The 22,797-nt window shown below is 40.8% G+C and overlaps 1 protein-coding gene across 1 annotated transcript in view; it reads right to left on the bottom strand.

The window, feature by feature from the left end:
- The window catches only part of LOC140354755 (MAM domain-containing glycosylphosphatidylinositol anchor protein 2-like), a 191,967-nt gene that overhangs the window by 46,535 nt on the left and 122,635 nt on the right, over positions 1-22,797 (bottom strand). The window lies entirely within an intron of this gene.

Genomic DNA, 22,797 nt, shown 5'->3' with positions numbered 1-22,797 from the left:
TGCACAATGGTTGGACATAACCAAATGGCATTGCTTATTAAAAGAGGATCTTATGTTCCACATGCAAGTGTGATGCATCATTAGAAAGCTTAGGCCTTCTAGTTTCCGCAGATGTGCACATGAACACTGTCAGGGCTTCAGAACTTACACTACAAAGGCCCAAACATAAACAAAACATCCTTTTTTAGTCTCGCCTGAATATTGTCAATTTGTAATGGTCCTGAGCATGACATATTTCATTGTGTGCATATGCTGTTCACTGTACATGATGTTTATCTTGTTGACAACAACTGTGTAAAGTTTCAGATCTCTAGGAACAGGCATTTTGGTGCTGTTGACCTTTTCGTGTCAAAAAGTATATTCGGAACAAGTGATCCAAATATGTGCCAACTGTGCCAAACTGTTTTATTGTATTATCATATTTTTATTTTATTTTTGTATTGATATAATAATAGAGATATCTAACAAAATGCGCGTTCAAAAGGCTAATAAAATCAGAAAACGTTATGCGCAAATTCTAGTCCCCTCTTCTCCTCTCTTCTCCTCCTCTTTACACACTTACGCAGGAGAATTACAGAGGATTCTGTGTGGAAGTCCAGCCCCTCATTCGAAAGCTATTTTTATTGGCTAGAATAATATGTCAATCAAAGTCTGCTAAGTCACTGCTGACGTTAGCTATGTGGCTACAAACACGTTAGCTGTTAGCGTTAGCGTATTGTGGATGGTCTCATTCTGTAGGTAACAGTCTGAGGAAGAGATCGATGCCAAACACCATCTTATAAGTCAAACAGGTAATTTGTTATGGACGGAGAAATGCAAAAACTTTTCTTCGTTTCTCGCCGGACGAGAATGCGCTCGTCCGGCGAGAAACGAAGAAAAGTTTTTTTACTTGACAATATCTCGAAATCGGAAAACTTCAGTAAAAATACAAGTGGATATTGTTTTTCAATGATTCCTTACGGACAGACTGAGTACAAGGATGTACAGAATTAAAGCCGTTTCGTCCATCATAAACAGCAAACAGGACATGCGTTTGTAAAAGTTGAGACTTTCTCACAAACTATTGGCAATTGCTTCTTTGGGGATATTATTCAATGTAAATCAATGACATATTCGTTTTGTTGAGAAAATAAGCTTTAAAATGATTTATGGCTTGCTGGTATTGACCACGGAAATAAAAGTGATGATGTAAGAGAATATCTGAGATATGGAAAATGCTCGCCGGCGAGCAGGTGGGTGGTAACAGGTCAAACATGCCCGTGAGTATATTTGCTTTGGCCTCTCAGGTATTAGGACGTCAAATAATGCTCAGTTCCATCAGGATTTGGTGTGCAAAAGCTAGCTTGCCCCGACATGCTGATGTCCAGACCTGTATTACACATCTGGGAAAATCCTTCTCAGTTTAAGTTCATGCCATGTTCAGGTCCTTCACCTCCAGAACCCCCGGGCTCGCTGAGCTGCAGAGGCCGAACCAGCTCTGATTCAGGATCGAGAAGATTTCAGCTTTGAAACTGGCAACACAAATGAAAGACTCCTGCGACGCTCATTCTGCTTTCTGATTGGAGACTTGGCTTGAACCAAAACACCAAATTATATCATCAGCAACATGCCAGCACAAATCTGCACTTGTCATCAATTAAAGCAATATTAGATTAGAACATGTTTATCTCATATTTGGGGACAGCTCAGTTCGGTCACGTTTATTAAATATTACATACTGTTTCTTTACGGGCTGATTGTGATGTCGCTATGTTATGTCGCTAAGGCCTTTTTAATAAAACACTTGATGTTACAACGTCTCGCATAAGTGTTGATTACCTGAAATAATGGAACATCTTTTGGTGCAGTTTGGAAAATGCTGTTTTTTTTTTTTTTTTTGCCTCTAGCATCGCGCCAAGTTACAGGTCTGATCCGTGGAGAGGTGCCCCTGCTCACAGTAACAATGCATGTTTTTCCCCAGATATTTTAAAAGATTAAAACAGCGATACAAGGATAGTTTAATACCACACGGAGGAACATTCAGAGCAAAGTAAAACACTGTGCCTGGAGGCGGATCCCACAACAGAAAAGTGACGCGGTGCCCCTTTAAAAGTGCTGGAGGAAAACATGGAGCGGCAGAGGGAGGGGCCATTATTTCCATCTTTGTTGCTCTAAAAATCCATAAGTATTGCTCTAATCTGTGGACTAATGTTCTGTTTATTATTCCCCAGTGCGTTTAATGGCGCTCGCAGCTTACTCGCCGAGCCAAGCGGACGCAGCAGAATCAGATAATGCTCAAGTTTAAGACAAATAGTTCAATTTCAAGACCAGTAAACGCAGTGGGTCGAAAAAAAAGAGTGCGACAAAAAACAACCGTGCAATGAATTTCTGTGGGTGAAATGTTCTTCAGGCACAAATTTGCAACTCGGTATTTGTGGTGAAGAAAACGCCAATCACTTGTAAACACTTGCGCCAACGTCGAGGTTAAATCGCGCTTCACGCCAAATTTAAAATATTGAAATTATGGTATTTTTTCCCCTGAACTGTAACCTTCGCAACAAATGATTAACATTCAAACGCGGATGCAAATGTTCTTAATTAAAAAGTCTCGTAATCCAAACGAGAAGAAGATAACATTTTGCACATTTTTGACTTTTGCAGTTGGTCACAGTGGGAGAGCGGCAAAGCAAATGATGATTCTGAAGTAATGCTGTATTTGAATGTTACATAAATGATGATAAATGGTTGTGTGGCGTTGTGGTTACAGTTGAAAAGAAAATACAGCAAAACTATAGCAATTTGGGTTTTGGTTTGTCGCTTAAATGCATGGGCCAGAAATAACTGAAATAAAAATTAATATTTCAAATACACAAATAAAGCGGGTGCATATTCGGCATGGGAAAATATTGAAATTTTGTGTCACAATTATTATGGTCAAAATAACAGTCATGATATTGAAAATTGATGGTTTCAAAATGTATTTTATATACTTTACACTCCTTGTACCAAAGTTGAAAGGGCATTTGCATTTTTAAATATTATTTTTATCTTTAACAATAGTTTGTCAATCCAACATAATTCTTGTCTTCAAATATAGTATTTGCTGTTTCAGTATCAGTCAAATATCACTTTTGTTTGATTATTTATTTGTACCCGTATTTATTTATTTTTAATATATTTTTTCTTCTCACTTTTATCACTTCTTTTTGCATTTTTGATTATAATAATTTATAAGATATACTTGATATTCGTATGTTTTAAATCATCAAAAAATATTCACAATTCTATATTTTTTTTTCTTTTGAAAACCATCTAGAATAGAACATTACCAACATTTACCACATTGCTATTATAATGCGCTTCGTACACATGTATAACTATGTTCACTAGCAACAGCATTTCATCAGCATATCACATGTTTGACCTGATTCTACAGAACATGTAAAAGCAGAAGTAAAACGGCCTCAAACAACAAAAAGAGTGTTTCTTTTTGTATCGAGAACAGTGTTTCTTTTTGTATCGAGAACAAAACTACTTGAAACTGGCTGTACTTTCTTTACATTTGAAAGCGCTGAGACATACGTTGCTTGAACCCTGAGCTTGCTGTTTGAGGGCCACAGAGGACACTAAAGAAAAGGCTTTCAGCGCGGACAGAATGTACTGCAATGCCCAGAGTCTCTGAAGAACACGGAGGAGAGCGTGTTACCTTGTTCTCAATGTCAAACACAGAGCTCAGACTGTGCTTAACATGTATGAGGTGCAACCTGCTCGTCTCCGTGGAGATGGATATGTTTAATGCCACACTAATATAACTGACATACTGTATCTAGGCAAAGCGATGACGGCTCCATAGTCTTCTGTCAGTCTGCTCCGGGGCAGCTGTGGCTACACTAGCTAAAGTCTGGTTTTAGATTAGGACTATAAATCAGCCTTAACGACCACAGAGTGAGGAGTGCTTGCCTGCGAGTCTAATAAAGCGTTCGGGTTGGAAAATCATACAAAATATTTTTTGGATTATAAATCGCACCGGAATATAAATTGCACCAGCTAAAAGCTGCATAATAGAGAAGAAAAAACATATATAAGTCACATTTTTGGGGGAAATGTATCACTAAATCCATTGAATTCTTCTTCCTCTGTGTCACTTCTAAACAACTCCACAAACTCCAGAGGTAGAGGAAGTGCTGATTCTTCTTCTGCGTCGCTTAGAGCCTAGAGCGCCCTCTTGTGGTTGTCAGTCGCTCTGGAGTATAAGTCCCACCCGGCCAAAACTATGAAAAAAGGTGCGACTTAGAGTCCGGAAAGTACGGTAGTTGTTTTGTTACTTGAAATAAAGTACAAGCTTTATGTTGAAATCAAGACTTTAGATATTGCTAATTCAAGCCATATGAACTCACATCATTGTTTTTTGCAGTAAAATCTGAGCTGTTGTAGATTAACGTTCATGTAACATCGCAACAGTTTATACCTGAGTTTAGAACGTGCTGTTTAACTGTCGGATTGCATGTTTGTTGAACTGTTTTTTGTATGTTTCAGCTCTCTGGATTTACTGAGTCGATCCACGTGAAATGAAAACATCTTCTCTGTCAGCAGAAATCAACAAAACGGCCTCGGAAAGTGGTGCCATTATTCAACTCCAATGTAAGAAGAATGTCCCGATACTCAGACCCAAATGTTGACTCTTGTTCACCCCGGGACGAGGTCAGAATTAAGACTAGTCAGCAACTCACTTCCTGCTTTAAATGCGACGCACGACAAAACAAGTGTCACTTTCATTGCCCTTTTGCCGAGGCCCATTGCGAGTCGCAGACCAAAGAACAAAGAAGCTCTGTGGAGTATCACCTCAAGCCAGATCATTTGGAATAAACATTTGGGGATTACCGTTCAAACTCGGTGCGGGAATGCCATGTTTGTTTATCGCTGTATTTGTGTAACACGTTTCTTCACAGGTGAGCGTGTGAGCGTCTCTGCTATGATGCGAGTGCGAACGTTCTGTGCCACAAAGATGCTCCTATCTCAAATGAGGCTCTGATGTGCTGTAATATTGATTACGCTGGGGTTTATAACTAAAGAAAACATTAAAACATGACCAAACCTTTATAGAAAAAGTAGCCTCTTTTTATCAAGGCCCCTGATGTACTCGAGACAACGTCCAGCAGAAACCTTCTCTTTTGGACTTTGTCTTCTTCACCTCGTCCTCATCGCAGGCGTTATACAAAGCCGTAGCCGAGCTCTCTTTAACTTCTTGCTGACCATCATCTGGTGTGGGCCGTTTTAAGCATGGTTAGAGTTTACGGGCTGATTGTGATGTTTTGTTGACTCTTGTTGACGTTAGGACATTGGACACCAACGTGGACAAGATGGCAACAAAGGAGACAACCAGCTCTATATCACTTTTCTTTTACACAAAGTACACCCAGTAATCACTTGGTTACGAGCCTCTAAAGCTGCATTGCAAATGGGCAAAACAAAGTACAGGAATCAAGAACAAATTAGAAACTGCATCCACCTAATGGCCAAAGGAAAAGTCTCTACTTGATCTGCAACTTGCCGAGAAAAGTTGAGTCAGATTTTAGTGATACTTGGACAAATATGTTTCAACATTTGTGCTTCACTCTTATATAAAATAACATTGATGATTTGTTTCCGCCTCACTCACAATCTACTTCTCCCATTTTAATTGTCTGGGGTTTATTTTGGTTGTGTTCAGCAAGCTATGGAAGCCTGTTTGGATCATAAAACACTAGTTGGGCAAAATCGACCGGTTAGCGCTCACACCACAAGCGAAACCACACCGAGACCACCTCCAAACGTGGGTCTCTCTATGGTTCTTTAGTCAGGACCAAATCAAACTTGTCCTCTTTCACACCCGTCCGAACGAACCGCACTTGCATCTGTTTGTAGACCCAATTCCTCCCACATATGGTTCAATGTTTGTGGATTTCTATTATTCTTGTAAATCCCCCAAATCTCTCTCACATCCATTGTCCATCGTCTGAGATTATGACATGTTGATGACAGAAAAGGTATCAAACTGTATTCTAGGCCAGTCAAAACAAAAGACGTGTGAACTTGATAGGCATTCTTCTTCTCTAGTTAGTCGTGAGTTGTGACGGTCGGAGTTGGATTAGACCGGTATAAAGGGCTCCACGCTGAGAGACTCCCCGCGCCGAGAGATCCACCGCACGGGCTTCCGACCACTAAATGATGAGCCAGGTTAGCCCGCGGCATTGAGGCGTAATCAAAGGTGAGATGGTATTAGCGTCCAGCAAGGGGCTGTAATTGACTCTCCATCATCGGGCCGCTGTCCTCGTTAAAGCGCGCGAGATGAACAGGTGACAAGTGCGTTAGAGGTGAGAGAGGAAGGGAGGAAGGGAGGAAGGGAGGAAGGGAGGAAGGGGAGAAACAAGGGGGAGGAAAGGAACACGGCGCTCCACTACTCCATCCATGGTGAGTAACGGTGAGGGTGCGTTCACATTTACTTTACTAAAAGCTGTTCTTGACCTTGTTTTGTTCCAGCTTTAGTTTTAGGTTTGGTTCTGGTTTAGTCCAGGTTTAGTTTTAGGTTTAGTTCTGGTTTAGTCCAGGTTTAGTTTTGGGTTTAGTTCTGGTTTAGTCCCTATTTTGGTGCGGATAATGAGCGAGTGTGATTTTCTTCTTAAAACTTCTGCTCGTCTGCTCGTCTCCTCAGATCTGTGAGTCAAAAGTGTCAGGCGATCTCTTCATTATTAAGTAATCTATTTGAAATTTGTTCAGCTCTAAAAGCCAGGCCAGGTCACAGCGTCCAAACTAATTATTACAACTTAATTTGATGCTTTTATTTATGATTCATTATGTGTAAAGACTTATGTTGTCTTGGGTTTGTCATTTCTTTGAGCTCCTGTTTGATTGTTGTTGAACAATCAAACAGGAGTTTGTAAACTCTGTAAATTTGAGAGTATTTGTTCCATTCTTTTGGGTATAATTGAGGTGTGTATAGAATAGTCCAAATTAAGGATTGAGATTGGTCTATATGAGGCACAGTCTTTTGGTCGTTGTATTTATATTTGTATTTCTGATATTTTTTTCTTCTGTCATGAAATTAAGAAACTGCTTCGTTCATATTCTTTATCTCCTGAAAGAGTGTTTTTTAGAAAGATTGAAAAAAATATTGTTTTTGGTCCAGTTTGGTTAAATTTACATTATATTTGCTTCAAAATTACTCCAACATCTTTGCTTGGTAAAGACCTTTTTTGTAGCCTTTCAGGATTCTTATTCTTTGGCAGGTTCAGCTTTAGTTTGTCATGCAGATCTTTTAGCATTTTTAAATATTTGGCTGAGGCGACGGCAATCATTTTGCCTCTGAAAACACAACATTGGGGATGTCACAATATCAGATTTTATTGTCACGATTATTGTGAGAAAAAAAAACATCACAATTTTACAATTATTCACGATTATTGAGACTGTGACCAAACAGTCAAATCTTTAATTTTCTTTCATTCTCATTGTCTGACAAGTTTCTGTTACTCAAGTTTGTGCTTTATAACGTTAAATGTGACAAGAACAGCCAGATAAAAAAGTTCTTTACATTAGGTCTATTTTTGGGCTGTATATTGAACAAAAATACTTAATTTTGCTTTTAAAGAGGCGGTGGCAGTGGACTAAGTTTGCCCGGGAGCCCATCACATCACTTATCGTGGCGGTTTCTTATTAGACTCCAATATGTCCACACTGTACACAGATAGCATCATGGCCCACGCTGATAACTTCCATTTGGAACCTGATCAGAGCCAACGGGCAGAGACATCACTGAGAGGCGACGGGCGATTGGACGATTGGAAGTGTCTACAGATGCTGCTGTCTGCTTGTAGCTGCAAGCTCTGTACAAACAATAAGGCTGCCCAGGGCGTGTGGTCAGTGCAAAAACAGGTAATCAAAGTGGTAAAAAACCTGGTAAAGGCGGAACATGTTGCTCAGTGCTCAAGGCTCAAGGAAAAGCACAGAATAAATGAGCTACGATCAAAGGGCAAGAAGCAAAATATGTTTTTGAGATAAAAATGAGGATGAGTTAAAAGGTGTATTTAGCAGAAGGTATAGTCAATGACATATATAACGCAGGCACTGACTTTAAATCTCTACTCAAAAGTTTCTGTTTTGGATGAGTGTCAAGATTGGTTTTCTACCATTTTAAAACTTTGCACTAGGTAGAAAAAACATAATCTTTCACTATCTTTCTTTCTTTATCCACAATTATGATGAGGATTTTGTTTTTCATTCACTTCTCCTCACTCTCACGTTGCTCTGACACGTCTTAATGGAACTACCCAGGATGTCTTGCAATAAAACATGCATTGGAAAAAAGGAATATTGGACAGAACGTGAGAAGGGAACAAACTCAAACTTCTACCATCTCTGATTCCTGACCATTGTAAAAGAGAGAACCCTGTTACAGACCGGGACGGATCGATCACATTATGATCCTTAACTTCACATGTATTTGGAGACGGGCGCCAGATAAAATCGTAGAGACACTTAAGATCACATCGTACTGTTTACTTTTTTGTGTTACATGCCTCGGGACTGTGGGTGTTAATGATCTTTGTAGCTATAATCCGACAATTAATCAAAGTGCACTGTCGCTATTAAAACAATTAAAACATAAATAGTTTAGTAATTTAGTATTAGCAAGAGAACTTTGTTGTCGTGATTGCTGATCAAAATAAATCAATAAAACATCAATCGTACATATACCACTTTTAGATTTTACATGTACGATTCTCCTTGGGATTGGACGGCAGCAACAACACACATAAACTACCATATTTTCTGGACCATAAATTGCTCCGGAGTATCAATTTCATTTTTGGGGGGAACAAATCCAAGACCAAGAACAGAAATTTAATCTTGAAATGCACTTTAAAATAATAACAGATGAGAGAACATGGTGAATAGGTATGCTAACGCTAACACCTTCAGCTACATGACACACAGACAGAACTGTGGTAAGTGTCTGGTATGTTAACGTAACATATGAACAGTTATTCAGATAACTATAGCATAAAGAACATGCTAACAAGTTTACCAAAGCATCAGTTTTACCCCAAATCATTCTTCTTCCTCGGTGTCACTTCTAAACCACTCCACAAATTTCGGAGGTAGAGGAAGTGCAGATTCTTCTTCTGCGTCGCTCAGAGCCTCGAGCGCCCTCTTGTGGTTGCCAGTGTGAAAATAACAAACAATATCACATATAAGTTGCACCCCGGCCAAAACTATGAAAAAGGGTGCGACTTTCCGGAAAATACAGTACTCAAAGATGAATACTTTTCTGCCGTGTATTCCGACCTCCTCGCGCTCCCCGGACCGTGTACCGCCACCTTTTGCCCGTGGTTTTAATTGAAAAACACGCTTTGTTCCCGAAACCCAAGGACTCGACTGTGCCGTGGGAGTGATGTCGATCCAAAGTCGCTCTCCCCCCTGTGTTCTGCCGTCGCCCCGCCGCTCTCTGGTGTTTGTTTCTGCGGGCTCCCGCCGTTTCGTCTGATCACTTGATTGTCATGCTCTGCCACACATTGCTGCGCCACGAAGCTGCGCCGGACCCCCACCGACGCCTGCGCTGCCAAAGAGTGCAGCTACAGGAGCGTGAAAAGACGTGGATTCGGACTGTTGATCAAGTAGTTTCAAATAGTTTCGACAGATGTGCGTTTTAGATGATGTTTATGGCGGGTTTTAAGGGTGCCGTGTGAGGAAGGCTCTGCTCACGTTTCCGTACCGTAGCGTCGTCGAATCGTAGCATCAGTAAAATTGCAGAGACTAAATGTGTCTGAAAAAGTTTACCTGTGAAAAAACACCAAGAATTAAAAAATGCATTTGTGAGATATCGTTCTGTCAGAGGAAAATCTTTCAAAGAGGCTTATGTTGATCAACTTTAACTCAAATGAAGATAAGATATAGAGTCATAGAGATAAAAAGACTTTCTCACATTAAAGAGTCAGTATTCTAATTTACTAGCATTTCAGATTCAAGTTCTTCAACAAACTATAACAACTGGAGAACATAAGTTGTATTATCATCCATATTTTTCAGAAAAAGCCGCCACAGTGTCACAATAATATTTCATTTAACTGGAGATATAGGGGGAGGTAAACGTACTAATAACACTTTAGATCACCTTGTACCGGTTGGACCACTGATGTCCCAGTCCACAGAGTTAAAGCTAAAGAAGTGTGAACAAGGGGCTGAGGGACGTTCAGGTTCAAATAATTTAGCATTAGCACTTAAACGCTGTCACTTTAATCGCTAATAAAGACAGCAATCAAACATAACCACACTTTGGGCTAATATAAGATAAGCAACATCTCGTTTGCACTGAGCTCTTTGTTTTTCAGACTTGTTGCTCACTGTCTTATGATTTATTAGCATAGATCAGGTTCAACAAGCAGCCGCCGTCTTATTATAATGTACAATATTTGCCTTTCCCAGCATCACCAGTCCTAAACCCAGACTTCATCAGGACTAAATTTGGGCTAATCTTGGCCTAAAAGGACAATAAAGCATGTCAAAATGAGACTGAACCATGGATAGGTTTTTTCTAAAGGACTATAAACCCAACGGAAAACTAAAACATTCACATTTGTCCGTAAATAAAACAAGTTAGAGAACATAAAATGAAATGAGTACATGTAACTGCAGCGTTAGCCTTGGTGGTAGCAGGAGTAAATGTAACATCGGTTCGTTTGTTCAACCTAAATGAGTCTCACGTTTAGGTTTGTGAGCAAGTATTAGGCTTTTTGCACGATGTAAAAGCCACACACTGCAAAATAAAGTCATTACGGAAATACATTTACCTTATTGCCGGCTATATAAAATTCAGTCCTTGAGCCTGACGGTGGTAAACACAACTGTAGCTATGGCAGCGTGAGAGAGATGTCTCATGAACCACATTCATGCCCAAGGACACAAGACAGTGAGCAATATTAACCATCCCCCAACCACCGCCTTAAGTTATAATAAAACTACTCAACCCTCTGTGGCCGGTTAATAAGACTTAAATTCATAATATTAAATTGATTGAATGGTGCTTGCTTTAAGGCAGCGCTTCCCAAGGTCACCAGCTTTGTGATGCGAGGATTCCCCCGAAGCCCCTTCAATAACAATCTACACAATCTCAACATAAACTAAGACAAAATCAAATGGCCTGTTGTTTTTTTTTCTTTCATTTTATGGCTGATTTATGTGCTATATTCCAAGCACATAGAGAGACGCATGGAAGCTTCTGTTCGTCCTCTGGTCCGTCCATCCCCCCCTCAGGTAACAACAGAGCAGTGCATGTGCTCACCACTAGGGGCAGTAATGAACAGACAGTGGAAGCGCACAATTTTTATAAAGTGACTAAAACAAGCTGCAAAACTAATCAAAAATCATAAAGTTTTGGTCAAATTCTCTAACTCGCTTTAAGTGCCCGCTGTTGGTCATTTAACAGAACACAGACTTAGCACTCGGCTCACTGATACATATTCTTTTTTGGCCGGCCCATTTTAGGCGACTCTGACCTTGAACGTGCTTCATCGTGGCATTAAACTTAATATTGTGGAGCAAATAACACTCCTATAATTGAATAAATGCAAGATAGATACCGTATTTGTGCACGAAAAGGTGCACCGGATTATTAAGCGCATCATCAGCTATCTGTGTACCATGTGTACTGGTCCATACATAAAGCGCACCGGACGATAAAGCGCATAAGATAAACAAAACAGAGTCAGTTGAGCTTTATGAAACGCGTTCAACTCATTCAGATCAACATTGTTCAACATCAAAACACACTCTGCTATCGCTAACAGACACGTTAGCATATCCAAATCAATTCTCAGTCAAGATCACTTGTAAACACGTAAAATACAAACACAGAAGACACTCTGCTACCGCTAAAAGACACGTTAGCGTATTCACAACAACTCCCAGCCTCGTTCAGTTGCAACACGTAAAATACAACACAATACACTCACTTTTTCAGTTCATTCCTCATCATCAAATCCTTCAAATGCACCGAAGTACATCCTGCATAGCTATGACCAGACGTCCCGATTTACCTGGGACAGCCCTGATTGTTTACGTCCCGTTTACCGGTTTAATGTCTGCTGGGGCGCAAATGGTAAAAGCAGCCAAAGTGCTGATAGTGCTCCGTGCTAAAACTCTTTGGTCATGTGATCCCGCATCTTGGACCCACGCTGCAGTTCAGTGATGATTCCTGCCTTTTGATTCCCACAGTTGACTGATAGTTTAGCCCGTAAGCGCATTTCTTGCGATAATATAACAGATCCAATGGTCTCTCGGCAGGAGCCATCTTGGGCCAAAATTCTTGGGGTCCTTTATTTACCGGTAGGTGTCTGCGTTGTGCCTGACTGAAAATGTTGTTTACCTTTTGAAAAGGTAGGTAGACTGTAGGTAGACTACTGTTCCCAGAATACTTTGCATACATGTTGTTGGGACTTCCGGTTCCGGAGTACTGTAAAGCTAGACGTGCATCGGCGTCTCGTGTCCCAAATCTTCTTTATACACAATGTAGCACACAAAATATCTTCGCGGTCAGTAAGCACAACCAGAAATAAACCATATATTAAGCGCACCGGACTATTAAGCTTTTGAGGACGTTAAAGACTTTTAGGTGCGCCTTGTAGTGCGGAAAATACGGTAAGTTTAATGCCATTTTCTTGAACAGTTTCTTGAACATATAAGACGGAACAACGTCATCTCGATGGAGAGAAACAAGGAGCAGAGCCCCCAGTGGAGAAAGTAACACCTTCTACATCAAAATCTGCCCCGTGTTCAGATATATTGAGTTTATATATATATATTTATATATATATATAATAGTTTTTTTGTTTTTGTTCATAAGAGTTCTATTAAGAGTGTGTTTTGAAACTTCTTGTAATCTGTCCTTTCCTCCTGTTCTACTGCGTTGTAAGAACGAAATTTCCCCTTGTGTGGATATTAAAGGATTATCTTATCTTATCTTATTGTAAAAAATGAGACCACTGTGTGCCGTCTGCATCCAACTACAACATAATTTGACCAATCATGAACACAGGAGTGATGTGGTGCGCTATTAGCATACTAGCTATTAGCATGCTAGCTGTTAGCAGTGGCCAGGAAGAAACATTTAAGCATTTAATATTCTGAATTTATGTCAGTTCAACAAAACACATTCTGCGAGTTTGCAAAAAAATACGGTAAGTGTGTGTTTTTTTTTTTTTTGCTAACCCTCCAGCCTTGTTCAAGTACACCGAGCATATTTTGCATTGCTCTACGGAAAGTGAAGAGGGTCAAACTGCTCTCTCCAGGCGCACTCAGGACCCCCCGGTGGGTGAAGGTGCTGTGACGGGAGAAATAATAAATAGTGGAAGCTCACATTTTTATAAAGTGATTAAAACAAGCCGTAAAACAGCATATTAAAGCTTAGTTTTGGTCAAATTATCCAGCTCGCTGCTGGTCATTAAACAGAACGCAGACTTGATCATCAAAAATGATTGGAAATATAAATGCAGTGAGCGTAACTACTCTTGGAAAGTTGTGTCTTTAGAATTGCACATACAATATGAAAATAATGGCTTCAGGTTGAATATTGATTTAAAGTCGGGCGTTTGCCGAGTCCCCTGCACTTCCTCTGAGGCCACGCACATATTAATATTCTGAATCCAAGTCGATTAAATAGAGATATTCTGCAGTTTATGTTATTGTCATGACCGCTTTTGCTTTTCCTCAAGTGATGCTGTTTTTTTTTTATCCTCCTTTTAACTCTAAATAGGCTAAACGGGATGTAAAATCTGGAGCGCATTTGCATTTAGAGGTGCGAGATCGGCTCAGAAGCGGCTCTGCGCAGATGAAGAAAGATGAAGAAAGATGGGTTTCCTCGGAGCTCAGGGCGATATATCTTAAACAGCTTATTCTCCTGCGTCTGCTGCAGGCGCCGTGCACGATGGAACACGGAGCGAGCGTTTAAAATAGACCCAAATACGTGGTAGGTTGACGGGTGGAAGAGCGGCAGCAGGAATATTATACGGTATATTACACGTCCTCTCAATTTGAATCTGAATGCGAGTATTGTCAACTTAACTTTTGTCTTCAAACTTTATTGTTAAATGACCTTTTCAGGATATTTCTACCAGCTTTTAATACTTGATAACCATATTGCATGCCAAAAAATGAACTTTAAAACTATCGATTTATCACAACTAATCCATAAATAGTGTATACTAATTTTAGCAAATGAATAATTGTTAACTCGTCTTTGCAACAACAGAAAGTGTATTTTATGTTAAATTGAATCACAAGTGTGAAAATTATGCAGAGAATTTGTAAAGTGTCATGTATTTGATGAAAATACTCCACTATACTATAAAATACTAATCCATAAATGTGTTGCTAAAATAACTTCACTTCAGATTCATCTCGGCTCAATTTTGTGACTTTTGCATCGTAAACAACTTATCAATTAAGCGAAAGAGAATTTTGCCAGACTAATCGATTAGCAAAATGATCATTTGTGGCAGCCACACTTTAAACTGTAGAATAACTTTGACAACAAGATATTTGTTTTTAGGCGATCCTGGCCTTGAATGTGCTTCATCGTGGCATTAAACTTAATATTGTGTCGCAATTAACACTCCTATAATTGAATAAATGCAAAATAGATCAGTTTAATGCCATTTTCTTGAACATTTAAGACGGAGCCCTGTCATCTCAATGGAGAGAAACAAGGAGCAGAGCCCCCAGTGGAGAAAATTACACACTGCACCTTCTACACCAAAATCTGTCCCACGTTCAGATATATTGTGAAAATGAGACCGTCGTGTGCCGTCTGCATCCAAGTACATTATTTGACCAATCATGAAGACAGGAGTGATGTGGTGCGCTATTAGCAGTTAGCATGCTAGCTGTTAGCAGTGGTGTGACGTCCTAAATATAAGCAAAATTCTATTGTTTGCTCTTTTAAGGCCAGAAACAGGACAGGGTTCAGTGCATTTACAGTGCATTTAATATTCAGGATTTATGTCAGTTCATCAAAAGAAATCCCTGGCGAGTTTGCAAAAAAAATATGGTATACAGCGTGTTTGGTTTTTTTTCTAACCCTCCAGCCTTGTTCAAGTACACCAGGCATATTTGCATTGCTCTACGGAAAGTGAAGAGGGTCAAACTGCTCTCTCCAGGCGCACTCAGGACCCCCCGGTGGGTGAAGGTGCTGTGACGGGAGAAATAATAAAGAGCCTGGAAAATGCCGGGCTGAAAATAGCTGGAGGGCACAGCGGGGGTTAAAAGCGGCGCAGAGGTGGTCTTGAATGTGAAGGGAACACACGGAGGCCTTGCCAAAAGTACAAAGCAGCATTTCGAATACTTCAACACGCCAACACGCAGTACTGATAGCTCGCTAACAGGAATTAAACACGGCACTGGAGCTCCATCTCTAATGTCACCGAACTGGGAAATGTGAGTGAGAAGAGGACCTCGCAAACAAGGGTTAATGAAAGTGTGGATGACGCTAGAGGCACGTTTTTGGCCGAGGGAACAATGTTATGACACGGTTCAGCTCAAATATTGAACCATGCTTAGCTCATTTAAGAATTGCGTGTATTTTTAGAGGTCCAAATAATGATTGTGACGATTAAAATAGCAATTTCGATCCCGTCGCAATCGTTCGTGCTCTTCCTTTCATAATGACTGTGGGCCTCAGCAGGGGGATGGTGAATTCTGCTGAGGTCGCCGTACGCTCGCTCACTTCGTGTTAGCGCAGAGGCTGGAGAGAGTGGCACCGATTTTCAAACTCGTCTAATTTATGCTCACAACTTCGGGTGCTTGTTTTGCCAGCTAACTCTTTTTAATGGCGTCCGCACTTTAGTTTTGCGTGAATTAGATGCTGACTTTAGACATTTCTGCATCATACTTTTATTTTTGCCTGGTAGAGTTTAAAGAGATCATTTACTGTCTGGAAAGTTTGGATCTAGTTGAGTAGTAATTATATGTCTAATTCTTCAGTAGCTCGTCTTTTATTTTGATAAAAGACCATTTCCGTAGGCGTGTTCAATCAATGGTCATTCAAAATCAAACTCTTCCGCTGTGTTCACACTTGTTTGACCGCTGTTTAGTCCAAAGTCCTTATGTGGACTTGGTTTGGTTCTGTTCCAGTCCTGCTTTAGTCACGGTCTAGTTCAAGGCCTGGATCGACCAATGAACAAGACCTTTTGCACTTAATTAAAATAAAAAATAAAATAATGAAACATGCTTTAGGTCAGCGTGGCGTTAGTATTTCACAATTTGTATCTTAAAATAAAACATTTGGGAGACTCCACTGTTTCCAATGAAGTATTAAAGCGAATGAACATTAAAAAAAAAGTAAAAATCAAAAATCAATGAAGCCATTAGGCAACGTGATGGCTATGCTAATAGAGCGAGTTTGGTGATGGCTTAAAAATTGCGGATTTTTACCCATGACACAACAATCCAAAGACAATTCAAACAAACATATTCCATTAATAGATAATTTCACTTGAGAAGGCAAATCCACACCAATCAAGTCAACGTGTTCTTGATTCACTTACTTTCAATCAACATGTACATTTCTGCAGTGCACATGTTTGAGGAAACGTTAAGCGACAATATATTCTGACAAAACCCACCCAGGCACAGGGAGAACCTGCAAACGTTCCACAGAAAGGCCACTGTCCCTTTAGTGAAGCTCAGTACAAGAAACACAAACAATCATCTCCTGAAGAGGTCAGCACTCACACAAGGTCTCGACAGATTGAACCGTAACTCGCGGCTTATAGAGCGAAACAACCCTGGGCGGCTGACGTCGGGGTTTGGACTTTCGCTGACCTTCCAGGACAATGACTGCCAAAGGAGGGTGAAAAAAAGGATGAAAATAGTGTTTGCTGTGCGGTGTCGGAGGCTGGTACTCAAACAGAGCTGTGGACATAATGGACGAAGGCCGGGCCAAGGAGGAGGGGGAAAGGGCAGATGGCGCTACGCTCAAGAGGGACCGAACACAAATCATAAAGGAACGAATAAAGTCCACCTCAGTACCATGGAGAGCGCACGGGAAACAGGCCAAAGGAGTTCACCATACGATAGGTCACTTTATTTTGGCTCAGTGTTTCTCGGCGCAGTAGAAGACAGAACTAGAACCTGATTGACAAAAAAAACACTTTAAAAAACATGTATTCGTACCGTGAGAGGGCGTTTCTTTCCACGGATCTGGGCTCTGGTTATAGGCATGTCGCGATATCGTATTGTTGTGTGACGATTATTATGAGAAAAAAACGTCATGATTATTCACAATCGTTGATCTTTAATCAGACGTGTGATCCTTCCTCAAGTTTGTGACCGACTTTACACAAATTGAACTTTCTGAAAGCCAAAAATATCTTAACATTTGATTAAAAGAAAAGAGATTAAAACAAAGTTACATCTACATTTACATATATTTTTGGTTGAATAATGAACCCAAAAATGTAATTTGCTTCTAAAATTGTCACGATAATAATTTGTTTTATTATATTGTGGCTTGAATAATCACGATTAACGAATACTCTAACAATATTGACAACCCTGGTCAATGTCCAAATGTAACGTGTGGTGTATTCTGATAGTGTTTTATACTGACAGGATTGTTTAAAGTGACGTCATGTGAAGCACGATGCATGTTGGGTATTCAATAAAAGTTGTTGATGAAGCATGCAGTGGTCCCACGGATTTATGTTCAATACAAGAACACGACATGGAGTCAGAAGTGCTGTGTTGCTTATAACAACCAAAAAGTAAAAGCGTCAAGCGTCAGACGTGAAGAAGAGGAAAAGGTGTGCCAAAAATGTCGGATAATGATGGAAACGACCAGCCGAGGGCAGGAGTGGGTCCGTCGGACAAAATGGGTCCGTCGCTTCGAAAGATTTCGCCAAGCGAGTAATTTATCTGTGAGTACAGAGGAGAACCAAGTGAACACTCTAATATACTGCATGGGAGATGAAGCAGATGACGTTTTGAGAGGACTAAAACTAAGAGACGCAGATCAGCGGGAGTATGATAAAGTCCGAGACGGCTTTCACAACTTTTTCATTGTCAAGAAAAATGTGGTCTATGAGCGCGCACGGTTTAATATGCGCAAACAAGAGCCAAATGAGACTGTTGATGCGTTCACCACTGCCTTACATGCGTTAGTGAGCACTGTAACTACGGACCGCTCCACGACGAATTAATACGAGACAGAATAGTAGTGGGCTTGGCCGACACAAGACGCATGCAGATGGAAAAGGATTTGGATTTGGAAAAAGCTATTAATATGGCCAGGCAGTCTGAGGAGATCGAAAAACAACAGTCTGCTTTGAGAAGTGAAGCAACCATGATGCAAATGAATGCCAGCTCAGTGGACAGAGTGGTCAAAAGGTATGACAAGCCAAAGTTCAACAAGTTTAAGAACAAAGTGATTAAAACAAACCAACAACAGTACAGCAAAAGACAAAGTAATAACTGCTACAAGTGCGGAGGCTCTCCACATCCAAAACACGAGTGCCCAGCCAATGATGCAAAATGTCATTCATGTGGAAGAAAAGGTCACTACCAGCGTGTTTGCAGACAAAGTAAGACTGTACAAAGGATTGAGGAGGAAGAGGAGCAAGGCTTCTTTCTTGGCTCAGTGTCCATCAACAGCCAGGCATGGACGGCTAATATACAGGTGAGAGACACCCAAATCACTTTTAAACTTGACACTGGAGCAGATGTGACTGCAATGTCTGACTCCGACCTAAACAAAATATTTGCTAATGTGAAAAGACCAATTCTCCGCAAGCCAGAAAACCTTTATTGGGTCCTGGTAGGACACCACTTGACGTTGCGGGACTTACAGAGTTACAGCTCAACTATGGAGCAAAGCAAACAACAGAGAAGGTCTATGTTGTCAAAAATCTTGGTACTCCACTTTTAGGCCTGCCTGCCATCACAGCTCTTGGACTACTAGTGCGGGTTGACACAGTTTCAATGGACACTCTTAAAGCAACATATCCCAAACTTTGCAAAGGATTAGGCGAAGTACAGCACGCATATCACATTAAGCTCAAACCCAACGCTGTGCCGTTCTCTCTAAAAGCCCCAAGAAGGATTCCGCTGCCTTTAATGGGAAAAGTTAAAGAGGAACGCCAGAGAATGGAAGCGCTTGGTGTCATTTCTCGAGTAGAGGAACCAACGGACTGGTGCGCCGGCATTGTCGTTGTTCCAAAGAAGAATAGTCCTAAACTGAGACTATGTGTGGACTTTACAGGACTAAATGAATATGTGTGCAGGGAAAAATATGTGCTGCCTGCAGTGGATCAAACCCTCGGAATGCTTGCAGGGGCCAAAGTGTTTAGCAAACTGGACGCTAACATGGGTTTCTGGCAGATTCCCTTAGCAGATGAATCAGCTAAACTGACCACGTTCATCACACCCTTCGGGCGGTTCCACTTTAATCGCCTACCCTTCGGCATCAACTCAGCGCCCGAGCACTTTCAGCGCACAATGGCCGCGGTCATTGAAGGACTTGAAGGGGTGGTGTGTCATATTGACGATGTGTTGGTGTGGGGATGTAATCAAGAGGAGCACGACGCCCGTCTACATGCCACACTGCAGAGACTTGTAACAGCAGGCTTAACTTTGAATGTTAAGAAATGTGATCTTTCGCAGAGGAAAGTTACCTTTTTAGGTCACATCATCGCTGACACCGGTATCAGCCTAGATCCAGCAAAAACGGAGTCAAGCTCAGAGATGACAGTCCCTACTAATGTGTCAGAGCTACGCAGTTTTCTGGGCATGGTAAACCAAGTGGGCAAATTCATCCCCCATTTGGCAAAAAAGGATAAAGCTTTAAGAGATCTTTTGTCTAAGAAGAATGCTTGGTACTGGGGCCCAGACCAAGACAGAGCTTTCAAAAGATTAAAAGATGCTCTAATTTCACCTCCGGTGCTTGCGATGTACGACCCCAACAGAGACACTAAAGTATCAGCAGATGCATCATCGTATGGTCTGGGTGGTGTTCTCTTGCAGCTGTGGGAGGAAGGATGACGGCCAGTGGCTTATGCGTCAAGGTCACTGTCTCCTACAGAACAACGTTATGCTTAAATGGAGAAGGAGGCATTGGCTTCCACATGGGCATGTGAGCGATTCCGGGATTTCCTGATAGGCAAACATTTTTGTCTTGAAACGGCTCACAAACCTCTCGTTTCTTTACTGGGGGGACAAGATCTGGATCTTCTACCACCCAGAATCCAGCGATTCAGAATGAGACTAATGCGCTACATGTATAATGTTCAGTACGCTCCAGGTAAATCGCTTTGGACAGCGGACACGTTGTCCCGCTCACCACTGAAAACTCAAATGACTCAATCTGACAAAGAACTAATGGAGAACACAGACATATATGTGGACAGCATTTTTCCAAACATGCCGGTCAGTTCATCATATATGCAGACACTGAGAGAACAATTGAAAAGTGACAGTGTGTGTTCGTGTAATGGACATGTGCACCCAAGGTTGGCCAGACCATGCTAAACAAGAACCTTTATTGAAAAATGACTGGTCAGACCGAGCCACACTCACAGTAAAAGATGGGTTGTTGTTAAAAGGTTCACGACTTGTTATTGCTTCAGCTATGCGTAATGATGTGTTGCTAAAATTACATGAAGAACATCAAGGTGTCGTGAAATGTAAAGCTCGTGCACGCCAAACTGTATGGTGGCTTGGATTGAGCCATCAAGTACTGGAAATGGTGCTCAAATGCAGGGCATGCATACAAGAAAGACACAACCATAGTGAGCCGCTTATGCCAACTGAATGTCCCGACCGCCCGTGGCAAAGAGTGGGAACAGATCTTTTTGAGCTGGGAGGAAAAACTTACCTTCTTGCTGTGGACTATCTATCGAGAATTGTGGAGATTGCGCTCTTAAACAAAACATCATCTAATGATGTTATAAACCATCTGAAATCATTCTTTGCTCGTCACGGCATTCCCGAGGTCCTAATGTCGGACAATGGGCCACAGTTTTCCGGACAAACTTTTGCAGACTTGGCAGCATCTTACGGATTTAAACATGCCACAAGCAGCCCCAGGTATCCGCAAAGTAATGGGGAGGCGGAACGTGCTGTACAGACTGTGAAAACTCTTTTGAAAAAAAATGCGGATCCTTATTTAGCTCTACTTGCCTAAAGAGCTACACCTCTTCAAAATGGATACAGCCCTGCAGAACTTCTGATGGGCCGACGTCTGCGAACAACTGTGATTTTCTACGTGATTTTCTCTTTATCGATACTTATAATTAACCAGGCTACAAAATTAGATCAACTCAACCTATATACCAAAATGTAAATACTTTTTCTTTTCTGTATGTGACATTAATTTTACTTTATCATTCAGAAAGTATTATTTCAGATTATTTGTTCTAATTTCCAGCCGCGTTCCCTGCCAGAAAATACGGACGTTTCTTTAATGTTTAATCAAGCCAGAAATACCTCGCCATATCTCAAGTTGAACTCATTTTATGATTGAAGTCATTTTAACTGAACTCTATGTTGTTGTGTAATTGTGTAATAAAGACGCCTTCAAATTGTACTCGACATTTGACTTCATCTATTGATTTTTCATGATTGTATTTCTTGCAGTCATCTCTCGGGACGTTTAGAGGTTTTTATGGAGGAAAAATGGATATTGTTCCGGTCAATCATGATCTGAGGATTGTAAAATTAGTTCTGTTTATGAAGAAAAATTATTTAAACCAAAATGTGGAAATCCTAGAAGTAGTGTTGGCGTGTGTGCTCAGTTTGTTGATATTGTGATGGCAAAAGGCAAGTTTATTTGTAGAGCACAAGGCAATTCAAAGTGCTTCACACAACAGGAAAAAACATTAAAATCATAAAGACGCGACAGAAATCACAAAACAGTTTAAGACAGGCATGTCCAAACTAGGGCCCGGAGGCCAAATGCGGCCCTCAGACCAATTTTTGTTGGCCCTCCAGCTTCCTGCCATGTTGGCCCAAACAACAAAAAATAGTACTTTTGATTGTGAAATCGGTTATACCAACCTAATATTCCATAATACAACCTTCCTCCAGCTCTTCCACACATACTTCCTCCAGCACTTCCGCACACACTTCCTCCAGCACTTCCGCACACACTTCCTCCAGCTTCTCCACACACACTTCCTCTAGCTCTTCCACACACTTCCTCCAGCTCTTCCACACACACTTCCTCCAGCTCTTCCCCATACTTCCTCCAGCACTTCCGCACACACTTCTTCCAGCTTCTCCACACACACTTCCTCTAGCTCTTCCACACACTTCCTCCAGCTCTTCCACACACACTTCCTCCAAGAAAAAAAATCCACGCTCAAGCAGAAACATTTGCACCTTTTAAAAGAGGTTAAAAATCTATACACAATGGCTGTGCTGCAGAAATGTTGTGGCTAAGCATTTACTAATTGTTTAACGAGTTAGCATTTCATTAAATCTGCACTATAAGCCACTCTTAAAATGTGCCCGCTAATGAATGAACTCGTATGACTAAAATATGAGCTATAGCTCGGGAGACTTTAAATCGTAATGAAGCTCTGTATTGTGAGGAAAACGTGTAGCCGACCTTTACAGTCTCGTGGGCCAGCTGTCATACCAACTGCTGTAAACATTCTGGGACATATTGAAGGACAAATTATAACACAAGAGCAATATATACTCAAGAAGCATTAAAATATGTCAAAATGTTTAGCTCAATTTATGTAAGAAAATATTAATGTTTTTAATGTTTTGGGAAGATAAATAGAGGTAATA

The sequence above is a fragment of the Eucyclogobius newberryi genome, unplaced genomic scaffold, assembly GCF_026437365.1.
Source record: "Eucyclogobius newberryi isolate DKJ021-1_F unplaced genomic scaffold, fEucNew1.0.hap1 SCAF_1, whole genome shotgun sequence".
Lineage (NCBI taxonomy): Eukaryota > Metazoa > Chordata > Actinopteri > Gobiiformes > Gobiidae > Eucyclogobius > Eucyclogobius newberryi.
This window is presented reverse-complemented; position numbering and strand designations above follow the sequence as displayed.